The following is a 13091-nucleotide window of genomic DNA, read 5'->3' as shown; positions in this document are numbered from 1 at the left end:
CTCCCACCACATGCCCCCCACCAAGAGACACCTGGCAGCCCAGCCTGGAGAAACCCCTTGCACCCCCTCAGTCAGCCCCAGGAGAGACCAGTAGGAACCATGGAGGCACCCCATAAACCACGCAGACCAAAATAACACCACAAAGGCTCTGACAATTAAACCACTGCTGGGGCCACAGCTCACAACAGTACCACTAACCCTGACAGGCGACTGTCTGGTAAAATACACAATTGAAATAAGGCCCAGACTCTCCTAACATAATATCAAAATGACCAGGGTGCAATTGAAAATCACCCAGCATTCCAACAACCAAGACAATGGCAACTTATTTTTTTATTTTTTTAATAAATATTGGAAGATACATTATGTTATAGAAGAATTTACCAGAGTTCCCTTTTATTTATTTATTTATTTTTATTATTATTTTTTTAAGATTTCATTTTCCCTTTTTCTCCTCAAAGCCCCCCAGTACATAGTTGTGTGTTTTTAGTTGTGGGTCCTTATAGTTGTGGCATGTGGGACGCTGCCTCAGCATGGCCTGATGAGCAGTGTCATGACAGCTAGAAGGTCGGGGGCAGGAGCAGAGATGGGGGGAGGGCAGGGGAGGAGTCAGAGAGGATTGGGGACTGCATCAGGCCTTGGAGGCCTCAGGAGGGCCCTTAGCTTTCATTCTGGGTGTGAGGGGACCTGGAGGGTTGAGCCAGGTGTGAGGGGACCTGGAACAGTGTGATTTTAGCACCTGGCAATTCTGCCCTGGAATCCTGGCTCTGTCACTCAGCAACCGGGTGTCCTTGAACTTCTCAGTTACATAAGCCTATAAATTCCCTTTTCTGGATTAAGCCCGTATGAATGTCTGTCCTGAAAGAAATGGACCCAACTGAAACAATTACAACTCCCATGTTCCCACACTTCCACGAAGTAACCTGCCAGCAGCCCCACACCTGTCAGTTTCTGCCCAGGGATTCAAGCTCAGAGCGGGCTGTCTCTGATGGTGACAATCTTGGGGGAGCTTTAGGAGCTGGAGTCTGAGAGAAGCACCGTGACAGGCCCTGCTGAGGGTCGGGGAAGAGGAGCTCGCGATGCAATTTGCAGAGTCTGAAATCACTCCCTGAGCCAATCCAGTGCGAGGTGGCCCACGTGGCAGACAATCTCCAGGTTCCTGGAACTCTCACCACTCACCTCCCAGGGCCAGTCTGACGGCGACAGTTCCATTATCAGGCTTGGCAGGACTCAGATGCCACTGCGCGCACTGGCTGGATCCAACCAGGAGACGGGGGAGAAGTCATTTCTCTCTCTGTCACCTCTGGGGGAGCAGCTGCCACCAGGACTGCCTGGTGGGGGCGTATGTGGTGGGTGGTCTCCAGGAAGCCAAGGGCTCGCATGAGCCTGAGCAGCGGGCGAGGCATGATTAGACTCCCAGCTGGAGCGGGAGGTGGCCTTGTCTCCACTTCTCCCCAGGACTCCAGCCGGGAAGTGGTTTGAACCAGTGCAGGTGAGGCGAGGCCTCCAGGTGCTGTGGGAGCCTCTTTCTCTTATGGCCCAGGATCCACTACCAAAAGGCCCTTCTAGATTGGTCTCTGCTCATCGAAGGAGGGTTCAAGGTCAAGGTGAAGCAGATGTTTCTCCTACATCAAAGCTCCTGCGGGCAGCCATCAAGCCTCATTCCCAGTGGATCCCTGGGGCCTAGTGCAGCACCGGCACCTTGTGGGAGCTTATTATATGTTTGCCACAATTGGATCAATTTTACAGACGTAGATATAGATGATATAGATTTCATCTGAGATGCCCTTAGAAATCACAGCCTCATTTTACAGTTGGGAAAACTGAGTTTTACCAAGAACTTCTGGCCCTTTTGCAGTCTCACCTGAGAAGCCGCCAGTGCACTGGCTCAATCCGACATTCTCTGGGTTTCCTTGCGCCCTGGACTGCTTGGTGACCACACGCCCCAGGACACACGGTCGGGCATGGGCAGAGTCGGGACTGGAATCCGGGTTTTCTGACTACAGACGACCCAGTCGCCCTTCCACGCCGAGCAGGCCCGTCTCTATCCTGAGAGAGCTTATGGTGACTCGAGTTGTGTAGACACAGTGGGTCAGCCAGGACTTTCTGATTGCAAGTGACAGAAGCATGGCTTAAGCAAGCTGTGAAATGTACAGTGTCATGTCACCAGTCCTGGAGCTTTGCTGAGTCTCAGGAACTCAGCGGGGACCAGGAATAGAGTCCTTCAAGCTCCCTTCTCTCTCTCTCTCTCTCTCTCTCTCTCTCTCTCTCTCTCTCTCTCTCTCTCTCCCTCTCTGTTTCTTTCTTTGGGAGCCAGTTGCGTCCTCTGTGCCCAGACAGCTGCTTCCAAGGTTGAGCTCACGGCCACTGACAATGCCTCGGGGTCCCTCTTCCCGGCTTCATTCCTGGAGAGGCAGGAGCTGTCTGCCCTGGGTCCTGATGCAAAAATTCCCAGGGAAGGACTCTGATTGGCTCCCTCTGGAGGATGCCTGGCAGTTCCCACTAGGATCCCATCACTGGAGTATGGGGGGTCGGGGGAGGGGTGGGCGTTGCCCCAAACAAGTGGCTGTTTCCAGAACTAGGGGGGCAAACTGGGCAGAAAGAGCAACAGACAACCCCTGTGGGGGGTGAGACACTTGGCAATGAGAGCCAAGTGTGTGAGACAGACTGTGGGCATGGATGGAGGAGAGACGAGCTGGAGGAGCCGGTCCCTCACGCCATTGTCCCCTCGCCCATCCCTTTCAATTCATCCCACGGACCTCCTTCTTCCCAGCCCTAGCCAGGCCCTGTGGAAGGGCCAGACGTGGTCTCTCCATGAAGGGGTCACAGCTGGAGGGGGCAGCAGACCTGTCAACAGCCAGTGGAGGGACAAGTCGATGCCTGGGGCGCGGAGGCCCATCCAAGGCAGCATGGGGAGGGGTCTCCCACTCCAGGAATGGGATGCTCCAGAAGAGCCCATGCTCTAGAGGGTCTTGGGGAAACTGAGTTGGGCCCCTGAAGGACGGGGAGGATTTGAGAACCAGAGGGGAGGGGAGAATGCATTCTAGGGGTGCATGCATGCCTGCCTGGGGTGTGTGTGGACTTAGAGACTGGTGGGATTGACCTTGTGGGGATAGAAATGAGACTCAGTGATTTCAAGGGACCCAATAGCTTCTCACGACGATCCTGGGAGAAAGGTGTCGTTATACTCACTCTGCGGATGAGGAACTAAGGCTCGGGAAAGTGGCGTGAGCCACCCCTAAGTCACTGTGGCAGAGCCAAGATCTGACTCAGGTCTGCCCGGCTCTTCCCATGTCCCACACCCCCCACCCTCACCCCCCTTATCCAGGGAGTCGGTCCCCTCTCCGCAGAGGCCTGGGGGAGGCAGCTGCTGTGCCGTGTGGGTGCAGTGGGAGGCCGTGTATGGGCCTCGTGGGGGCACCGTCCTCCCCCAGGGGCCTTTTTGTGCTGTCGGGAAAGGGCCAAGGAAGACAGCTTTCAGGGTCAGCTCATGGCAGAGGGCGGAGGCTGGAGTCCAGGAGATGCACCCCCCTTCCAACCCCAAGTGCAGACTTACCGGGAAAGGCTCAAGGCAAGGCTGGATGGTCCCCGGAGTCCGAGTCCTGCCCACCCCAGGGCCCCCAGGCCAGGAGGCAGCCGTGTACTCTGAGGGTAGGGCAAGCCGTGCTTCTTCCTCGTGGAGGTGGGAGGGAGGGAGTGAAGGAACAAGAGTCTGATAAGGTCCAGGGAGAGGGGGCCACCACAGCTCCCAGTGGGCCTGGGACAGTCCCCATCTATGCCTGTCATCTGGATGTCATTAAGAGCAGTGTCCCCTTGCGCTCTCAAATGTCCTGGCTTGGACAGTGATATAGGGTCACCCTAAGATGAGGCGTTCTCTAAAGAAAAGGAGATCTAACACTGACAATTCATTCCTATTGGTGCCCCGGGGCCTTGACATGGTTTCCTTCATTTAATCCTCTCAAGCACCCTAAATCCTACAGGCTCTTTCCTGCCATCCCCTGTCAGAACTGGGTGACAGATGCTCCAGGAAAGATGCCCCAGGGCCAGGTGCACCTTCCATGTGCTAATACGCTCAGCAGGCTGGCGAGAAGCTCCTCAGTGCCTGGGGCCGCTCCGCCAGGAGGCAGGCAGGAGAGGAACCTCTGTAGAGTTCCCTCTGGCTTACCCGGCCCTGAGGGGGCGGGGGGGGGGGGGGAGAATTTTATCCTGTTGGAGGCAAAACAACAACAACAACAATAATAATACATTTCCAATAGGAGTTTGTAATACTAAAGGATAGAAACTCAGAATAGTTGGCCTTCTGCTTAGCCAGGCAAAAGGGAGAGTTTAGAATAACCCAGCCTGGGCCCTAAACTCAGTGCGGGGTGGGGTGGAAGGGACAGCCCAGGAAGGAGATGGACCACGTTGAGCAGAATCAGGAGACCAGGAGGGGAAAGGATCAGAGTCCTTAGGCCCTGGGGAACAGCAGACGCTCAGAGAGGCCCGTGGACATCCCACAGTTCATGGGATGGGGCTCGAGCCAGTTTGCCCAATATTACGGGTAAGGACTTGGGGACCCTGCCAGAGACGCCTGGGGCCTGGGTGCTCCGAGATTCTGCAAGAGGGGCCTGGGCCTGCAGTGTCAAGGCAGCACATGGGCCTTGCTCCCGGTCCCTCCCTCCCTCCGCCACATGATCATGGAGCTCTGGAGTGGGAAAGCGCAGGGCCCTGTCCCACTGACGGTGGGCGCAGCCATGTGACTCGCACTGGCCAGGGGAACGCGGGTGGAAGTGACAGTGACCCGCTCTGAGCTGAGGCCTTAAGAGACATGCCTGGCTCGTGCGCTCGCCCTTCTTGCGTTTTGGCCTCGTCCCGTGAGGGCGTGGAGCCGCTGCTTCCAGGAGAGGCCTGAGGAGCAGCCCAGAGCTCACCCAAAGCCTGAGGCAGAGCCCCTGGCCCAGCCACCTGCAGACCCGGGAGGGAGGAAGATGAAGGTTGCTGCTCCGAGCCCCTTGACGTTGAGGTTTGTTAAAAACAAAATGCACCCAGTAAATTTGAAGATCTAATAGGCTTCATCCAAAGATTCACGGACAGCTTGTCGTCTGGAAAGCAGAGAGAGACTCCGAGGAGCGATACAAAATGGAAGGTTCCCACAGGAAGGAGGATGGGCAAGGAAGTATGAGCTAAAGAAAAGAAAGGATTCCTTGGGGCCAGAACCTCTTCTCTTTAGGAGAGGGGAGGGCAAGGGTTTGATTCGCCTCGGCCTCCTCAGCGGATGGAGAGGGCCCCCCGACGGATGACCTCATTGATACCGACCAGAAGCTTCCAGACTGGTTGACTAAGACTACATTTCCCGGAAAGGTCAAAACTGCATCATGTCTTGGCTTGCTGTCATGGGGCAAATGAGTCCATCTGGGGCCTGTTATTTCTTTTTTACCAGGCTGTTATGGAGAAAAACAAACGAAAAACCACAGTTATCCCAGCAGATTTCGCAATGGAAACCCATTACCGTTAGCATCTCTCAGTGCACGGCATCCCTCTGGACCCGCTGCTCTGGACAGGGCGGGTGAATCTCCTTGTAACCAGAACACCTCAAAGCAAGAAATAAGGGGCCACATTAACGTCAGACGACAGCCCTCACCCGCCTCAATGACCACAGAACCCCGCTTCCTGCGTGGGTCTCCCCGGTTATCTCTAAGTGTCCACAGCGGGCGGGACACATGCTCAGGGCTCCATCCACCCTCAGCCATCCTCTCCGCCCTCTTCCTGGGCCTCCCACCTCTGCCCACCAGTGCTGGTGTCTCTGGGAGCCTGCGCCTCCGCTGAGGGCTGGGGTCTCCCCGTGCTGGGATAGGCGGTGATCCCAGAAGCCCAGGAGGTGCTGGGTCGGTGGCCTGCTCCAGGGGGAACGCCCATCTCTACATGCTGGATGCCACCGGGGCCCCTCAGCAGCTCTGCTTGGGCGCTGAGCCTCACACGGCGTCTCCTGAATACGCTCTGGCCTTCTCCCTTCTCCCCATGGAATGGGGTGCGTGCACCCCTCCCTTGTCACTTCCCTCTTTATCCCCAGGCACCTGCCTCTGAAATAAATCCCTCTCTCCTTTAATCCAACATGTTTAACAAATGCAAATAGATACTCATGATGATGCCTAACTCTACACACCAGAAGAACCTGGGCCTCGGTCCTATTCATACAGAACAGCTCTGCCATCTTACAGGTGACGAAACTGAGGCTCAGAGAGGTGACACAGCTGCTGAGGGGCAGCAGTGGGGTGAGCCCCATCCCTGTACCCCCAAAGATCTTTCCCCTCATGGGAAGTTCCTCTCTGTCTGGACTTCTGTTCCTCATCCAGAGTGGGTTGGGAATGGGTGGACAAACCTGGATTGAGGTCCTACTGTGTGCTGGTAGATTGCGTTGTCGGATCTCATTGAACCCTCCTCGTGGCCCAGGGAGGGCGCACCATCGTCCTGGGTTGGCTGACAGGAAACAAGCTCCATGAGGAGGGGAACCTGCCAAGAGCACACAGCTGGGTGGGCAAAGCCTGCACTGGAGCCTGGAGACCCGGTCTGGAAGGCTCCACCTGCCCCTGGGGCCAGCCTCTGGGACACTCCACCCTGACTCTCTCTGATTGTGAAGGCCTGTGTGTGGGTGAGATTAATGGGGAGGAGGGCTTCCCGGAGGAGGTGGGTGATCAAGGTGGGCCCTGAAAGACGGGCAAGGCCAGAGAGGAGGGCACAAGCAGAGACTGGCCAGGCCAAGGGCAGGTGTGGCCAGGGGCGGAGGAGAGAAGGCTGGCAGGACTGGGTGGAGGAGAGGCTGGGAGCACCCTACCAAGGATGCAGCCTCTGTCCTCGGGCTGGGAGACCCGGGAGGGTGGTGGCGTACAAACCAGGAGCCTCAGAGAGAAGCCAGACTGAGCTCTCAGTGTCCTGGGCCTGACACAAGAAAGGCTCGGCCCTCTTGGGACCTCTGTGGTCACCAGCAGTGCTGGGCCCGCCTCCTGGCGCCCAGCAGCGCCCTGCAGCCCTGGACAAAGCTGATTGGACTCCTCCTTCCCCTCCTGCCGCCTCCTCGGCCTCTGCACAGCCCGGCCAGGGCCGCTGAGAAGCAGCCAATACTGCACTGCACTGGACTGGAGATTATCACGGAGGCACGAAGGTGTTCTAAATGGCCCAGAGAACATCGGCGTGGTCCTTACAGACGCCTCCATTCACACATTCATTCGTTCACCGCACTGTGTGTTATGTACCCACAACGTCAGGTCCCAACTGGCCAGCACTCGGGGCTCTGCAGTGCCATCTCATCCATTCTCCCGACCCTGGAGGTGAGGACCACCACTGACCATTTCCACAGTGAGGCGTTTTAGATCAGAGGCTGGGGGTCCTCTCCAAGGAAGGTGCCGGGCTAGGGGAGCAGACAGGGAGGGCCCGTACTTGCAGGAGGTGGGCAGGCCTGGCACTGAAGGGGCAGCGCCCCCTGCTCCAGACCACGCCTGGCCCTCCCTGGCCCCAGGCCCTCCACTTCAGAACCCTTCCTCTGGCTCAGCCCCTGCCCGCAGTGTTCAAGGTCTGGCCCAGACACTTGCTGGCATCATGCCAGGGACAAACCTGGAGGCAGGAGGCAAAGAGGAAGGAGATGCAAGGCTGTGGAATGAGCCAGAGAACATTCAAGATTAAACGCCCACAAGCCTGTGCTTTGAAAATTAGACCTTCCCTTCCAGGTCGGGAGGCCCCACCTGCTGGTCCTGACTCTCCTCTGCTGCCTCCCCACACTCAGGGGCTCCGGCTGGTTTCCCCTGTCCCAGGGCCAGCCCTGAGCAGATGCCTGGAGCCGGGCCCGCTGAGGAGCTGCTGCCCAGAGCTGGGCCGGGTCTCTGAGACAGCAGGAAGGAGCTGGGACGGGGGCCCGAAGCCAGCAGGGGAGAGTGTGTGTGTGCATGTGTGTGAGAGACAGGAAGAAAAACACACACACTCACACACACACAGATCAGAGAAACAGAGAGACGCCCAGAGAGACTCAGAGGGAGACAGAGGGTGAATCAACACCAAGGAAACACAGACACAGAGAACAGACTGGAAGCAAAGAAGCACAGAGAAAGACGGATGATGGGAGGCCTGGAAGAGAGAGCCTGGCTGACAGCACGGAGAGAGAGACAGAGAGAACTGCTGAGAAGTAGTGAGAGAGGCCAAGAGACGAAAAGGGAGTGAGGGAGAGAGGAAAAGCACAGAGATAAGAAAAAAAGAGAGAGAGATGGAGAGAGATGAACCCAGTGACAGAGGCCAAGAGACCCTGGGGAACAGACAGCAGGAGGGGAGCCTGAAGGCTTGGCGAGACAGGCCCAGGGCTGGGGACGTGGTGGGAAGAGGGCGAGACAGGCCCAGGGCTGGGGAGATGGGCGGGAGGAGGGCAGGCAGGCCATCTTGCTCTTTGCTGAACTTCCTGTGCTTTGGGGCCTTCAGTGGTCCGACTGCAGGGTCTTCACCTGGCACACGAGGCCCCATCAGCCACCATCCACTCTTGCAGCCACACTTCCCACCACATCCCTGCTGGTGACCAGTGCTCCAGGCAATGTGGCCCCAGGATCCCGCACTGAGGTTCCCTACCACCAGCCCTTTGCTTAGACTGTTCCCTAGGCTGAGAATGCCCGTGTACTTATCTCCACATCTCCGTATCCCATCTGAACTTCAAGATCCAGCTTGAGTGCCTCCTCCTCCAGGAAGTCGGCTCTGATTCCTTAAAGTCTTCCTGGCCCTGCCCCACACTGGCAGGTTAAGACCCTCCCTCTGCTCGGCCCGGCTCCCAGAGCAGTCCCAGCACTTCCTTCTCCTGTGTCTCCAAGCAGAGTGAATTCACACTCAGTTTCCACGTTGGCTGTCCCGGCTGCTTGCAGGCTCTTGTCCAGGCTTTTAGCAGGTCAACCCTTTCCACCCTTCAGATTCTGAGTGCTCGTCACACCCCATCCTCCTCCATCACGGCGTGCGGTGGCCCACGTGCCCTGTGGGTGTTTGCGGCACCCGTCTCCCCTCTGGACTGGGCACTCCTCCCGCATCACCAGCCCCGCGCACATCAGGGCCCGGTCAATACCTGTGAGTGAGCATGTCTGTTGAGAGGTGGCGCCGTCTGTCCCAGCCCCACATGCTGGGCGGGGACAGGAGGGCGTCCTCAGCCCTGCTCCCCTCCTGACGACAGGTTGGATTCAAGGGGCTTGGTCACTAGTTCCTGGCTCTCTACCTCTGTGGAGCCCTGGGGTGGCCTTCCCTGGGGAGAGCACTGGGAGGACCTGGGTGTGGGGAGGGAGAGGCCCCAAGCTGGCCGAGGAGGGGGACGCTGCCTCCACCTCCTGCTGCCCTCCCCACACTGGGCCCCCGTCTGCCGCCCCCCAGCCTGTCTCTGCACCCACCATCTCCAGGGAACCTCCACGACTCCTTCACGACCTCCAGCAGCTCCTGTGTCCAGTATCCACCTGTGGGCCTTGAGCCGCGCTGGGCAGCCCTGGAGTCCAGGCTCCTCCTCTGTTTAAGGCGCCCCCAACACCGTGCACTGGGTTTCCAGTTCTACAGCAATCACCTCGTCTCATCTCGACAACAGCCCCATTGACTAATGAGGACCAAGGATCAGAGACGTTGAGTGACTTGCCAAAGGTCACACAGGAAGTGGAAGAGGCAGGACTTGTGCTTTGATTCTCTGGCTCTCTGTCTCATGTTTTTCCCATGACATTTGGTGACTCAGGTCCCTTTGGGTTTGCAAGGTGTTCCTTCCCCGAGGATCAGCCGAGAGCTGCCTGCCTGCCCGAAAACTGCCTTATCCTTCCTCGGAACTGGAGGCCCTCTGATCAGAGGTTCCAGGTTTCTCTGTTGACAGCAGCAAATATGGGGTGGAGAGAGAGAGGGGCCAGCCCAGGGGGAGGCAGCAAGGACAAGGACAGATGACAGGCGAGAGGGGCAACCGGCACAGAGAGAAAAGTGCAGAGAGAAAAAGGAAAGAGATTCACACAGAGAAAGGGGACCAGAAAAACAAAGAAAAAGAGACACCTAGAGGGAGATGAAGGCAGAAAAAAGACATAAAAAGACAGAAAGACACAGAAACACACGCACGCAGGAGGAGGAGAGCCTTTGGGAGAAGATATAAAAAATGAGAGTGCAGCAGAGGTAAAGAGAGAATGAGAAATACCCCCCAACCCCACCCCCACCCTGCTGCCCCAACACGCACATCCAGACAGAGATGGAGAGAGAAGCAATTTACACAGGGGGAGAGAAAAAGGGAGGGTGGGGCATAGAAGAGAAAAGGGCACAGAGAGCAAGACAGAAAGGAAGATGGGGGAGATTGATACACAGAGAGAGAGGGAGAGGCCGTGAGAGGGAGCTGGAGGTGAGGAGCCAGCAGCCCCGAGCATCAGATGCTGGAGCTCGCGCCCCCCTCCCCCCACCCTCCTTCCCCCACCACCCTCTGACTTGACTCACGAAAGCCGCTTGGAGAAGTTAATTCTCCCAGGTCCGGCCACCCAGATGCACTCTGCCTTCCCCGTGTGCCCCTAGGGACAAACAGGCCTACGGGGCTCCATCCGCACTGAGCAGGGGTCTCCTCCGTCTTCACCTTGAACTAGGCGCACCGATGGAAGGAGAGAGACCCCCGCCATCTGCTCTCCAGCCCAGGTCTCAGAGCCGCTCGTTCTCCCTGCTGCTTCTGAGCCGCAGGGGCTGGAGGTGGGCACTACCCACATCCCCTCAGCCCGCCCCTGCCGGGCGCCCACCAAGGGCAGGACGCGGCCTGCCCCAGGGGGCCCCCACACGGGAGGCGGGCAGCCCCGACTCAGACACGCCTGACTGGCTGCGTGACTGTCGGGAGTCCCCGATCTCTCGGAGCCTCCACGTCCACCTCCGTGAAATGGGAACAGCCCTGCGCCTCCCACAAATGCTCTTGCAGGTGAGTAAGCGAAACTGGAGGAGAGTCACTACCTCCGCGCCTCTTCCAGGAATAAGGAAAACAGAGAAGAGGCAAAGGTCCGAATCCCAAGGCCGGGGGCCTGCCTGCCTGGCCTTCTCCAGGGCAGTGGCCTGCAGATGCAGGGAGCCGAGGTCCAAAGTATGTTGAACTCTCTCGCTGTGGTCAGTTCTCCCTTTGCCCCCGTCGTTTGATTCCTCCTGGAGAACAAGATTAGAAAGACAGTGCTAAGTTAATTCTCCAGAATGAATGAAGACAGGACAGTCACCGAGGGTGATGAAGTGCTGGGAGCACAGAATTCACGTCCCAAGCCCCCGCGTTGGAGCCGATGAGGTCAGAATGATCTCGTCTGTTTTCTCCCTCTGTCGCTGCGGAAGGCTGGCTTCCCAGGCTGGCGGTGGGGCTAGCACAAGGGATCAAGGGAGGAGAAGAGTCTTCTGGTCCCCACAGTGGCCATGGTGGGGGCGAGAGGTACTCAGGGGACATGTTCGTGAACGGTGGTTTCTCCAGACAGCTCCCTGGCCGTGGAGGGGACTCGGGGGTGCAGGGGGAGGGCATTATTTGGGGTACTTGCAGGTGGGTCCATCACAAAACCCACAGGCTGGATCCGGACACCTGGGGACTGGAACCAGCTGTGTTCATGGGGAGGGTGTTGCTAGAACACACAGGGGCACACGCTTCCTGTGCACAGAAGGGTTTTTGTCAGCACACAGCTGTTTGTGTCACCAGCGAGACGAGGAGTGTGTCCTTGGAGCCGTGGGCAAAGCTCGCTGGTGTGGGGACCCTGGTACACACGGGGCTGGTGCACCAACTGCACAGGAGTGTGACGTGCTCATTGCTTACCAGCTGCATGAGCTGGGGTGGCCTCTCTCTTCTCTAAGCCTCGGTATGGTCCTCTGAGCACCGGGGACAGCAATAGCACCCACTCCACAGACCGCGGTGAGGACCGGGAGACGGCGCCTGCAAAGAGCCCAGCTCAGCGCCCGGCCCACAGGAAGGGCTCTGTGACCAGGAGTCAGCACCATGTCAGTACCCAGATGATCACAGGGCTCCTTCCTGGTGAACAGGGGCGCGTGTCACGGGTCCCTTGGGGAGTGGGCCCGCTGCGCTGGTTCATGGACTTCACAGGCAGTGGCATTTATGGCCGTAGGGCGCCCTTTCTGTCAGCTCCAAGGGGCCATTCCACCTCCCTTTGTGGCTCAGACGATGGGGCTTGGTGCCTGGCGGGGAGGGAGGGACAGAAGGTGGAAAGCAGCTCCTCCAGGGCCAGAGAGCTTGACTCTGTGCAAAGCCGGAGACCTACTTCGCTGGGACTGAAAACAATCTGCAGCAACGCAAAAGGAGGCATCAGAGAGAGAGCCCGGAGCCCCGGCAATGAGACGGGACAGACTGCGGAAGGAGCAATGTAGATGCAACCAGAGCCTGAACACATCTGCCAGGGAGCTGGCTTCCGGCTCGCGGGGTGCACAGGAGCCCGTGCAGTGGCCCCGGCCACAGATGGGGGAGGGGCGGAAACCCCCATAGTTGCTGAGACTCGAGACTCGAGACTCGAGACTCGAGACGTGGAGGGCTGGGCCTTCCAGGGTGGACTCTGGGGTCCATCTCCTTGGCCGTGCAGTCTGAAGTGAGAACCAGGTCTTCCCATGGGGCACCTGCCCCTGGAGGGGGGTGCAGCTGGTGTGGGGGCTCTCAGGGCCCAGGACGGAGTGGAGAGGAAGAGCCGAGTCACAGCCAGTGCCAGGAGGGGCACTGGAGCTGGGAAGGCCAGGCCGGGCTCAGGTTCAAGGGATGAACCGAGGCTGTGAGCCGAAGAGCATGTCACACAGGCTCTGAAGCTTCAGGGAGAAGGGGTGGAGGAGCCCATGGGCACAGGTGGTTTCCATGAAACACTCAGGAGTGAGACAGTGAAGCGGGGACGGACGGGATGTAGCGATGCCTGGGGGGCAGGGGCGGGGGGAGTGCTGGTAGCGCAAACGTCTGGGCACCTGGACCTCAGGCCTCTCTCGGGTAGAGTCATGGGCTCCCTCACCTCCAAGGGTCATGGCCATCCTGGATAATGGAAGTGAAATGGAACCCCTTGTCCAAAGGCGGGGAGTCATAGAGAATTGGGGCTAGCGAGCCTCCTGTGAATAACCCAGCCCCGTAACCTTCGGTCAGAGATCCCGAGGTC

At 58.2% G+C, this 13091-nt stretch overlaps 1 long non-coding RNA gene across 4 annotated transcripts; it reads right to left on the bottom strand.

Moving 5' to 3' along the window:
- Positions 1-343: 343 nt before the first annotated feature.
- On the bottom strand, positions 344-10121 carry LOC139045335 (uncharacterized). 4 transcript variants are annotated; one of them, XR_011503512.1, is made up of 4 exons: positions 9381-10121; positions 6359-9064; positions 3557-5420; positions 344-2436 (listed from the first exon to the last, which is right to left on the bottom strand). It is a non-coding gene; the product is annotated as an uncharacterized lncRNA (long non-coding RNA). The 4 variants fall into 4 exon arrangements; XR_011503513.1 differs by having other exon boundaries at positions 372-5420; positions 6359-6489; positions 6812-9064; XR_011503511.1 differs by having other exon boundaries at positions 372-5420.
- Positions 10122-13091: the final 2970 nt, after the last annotated feature.

This window comes from Equus asinus, chromosome 5 (assembly GCF_041296235.1).
Source record: "Equus asinus isolate D_3611 breed Donkey chromosome 5, EquAss-T2T_v2, whole genome shotgun sequence".
NCBI lineage: Eukaryota > Metazoa > Chordata > Mammalia > Perissodactyla > Equidae > Equus > Equus asinus.
Note: the sequence above shows the minus strand (reverse complement) of the source record. Positions and strands in the feature narration are given on the sequence as shown.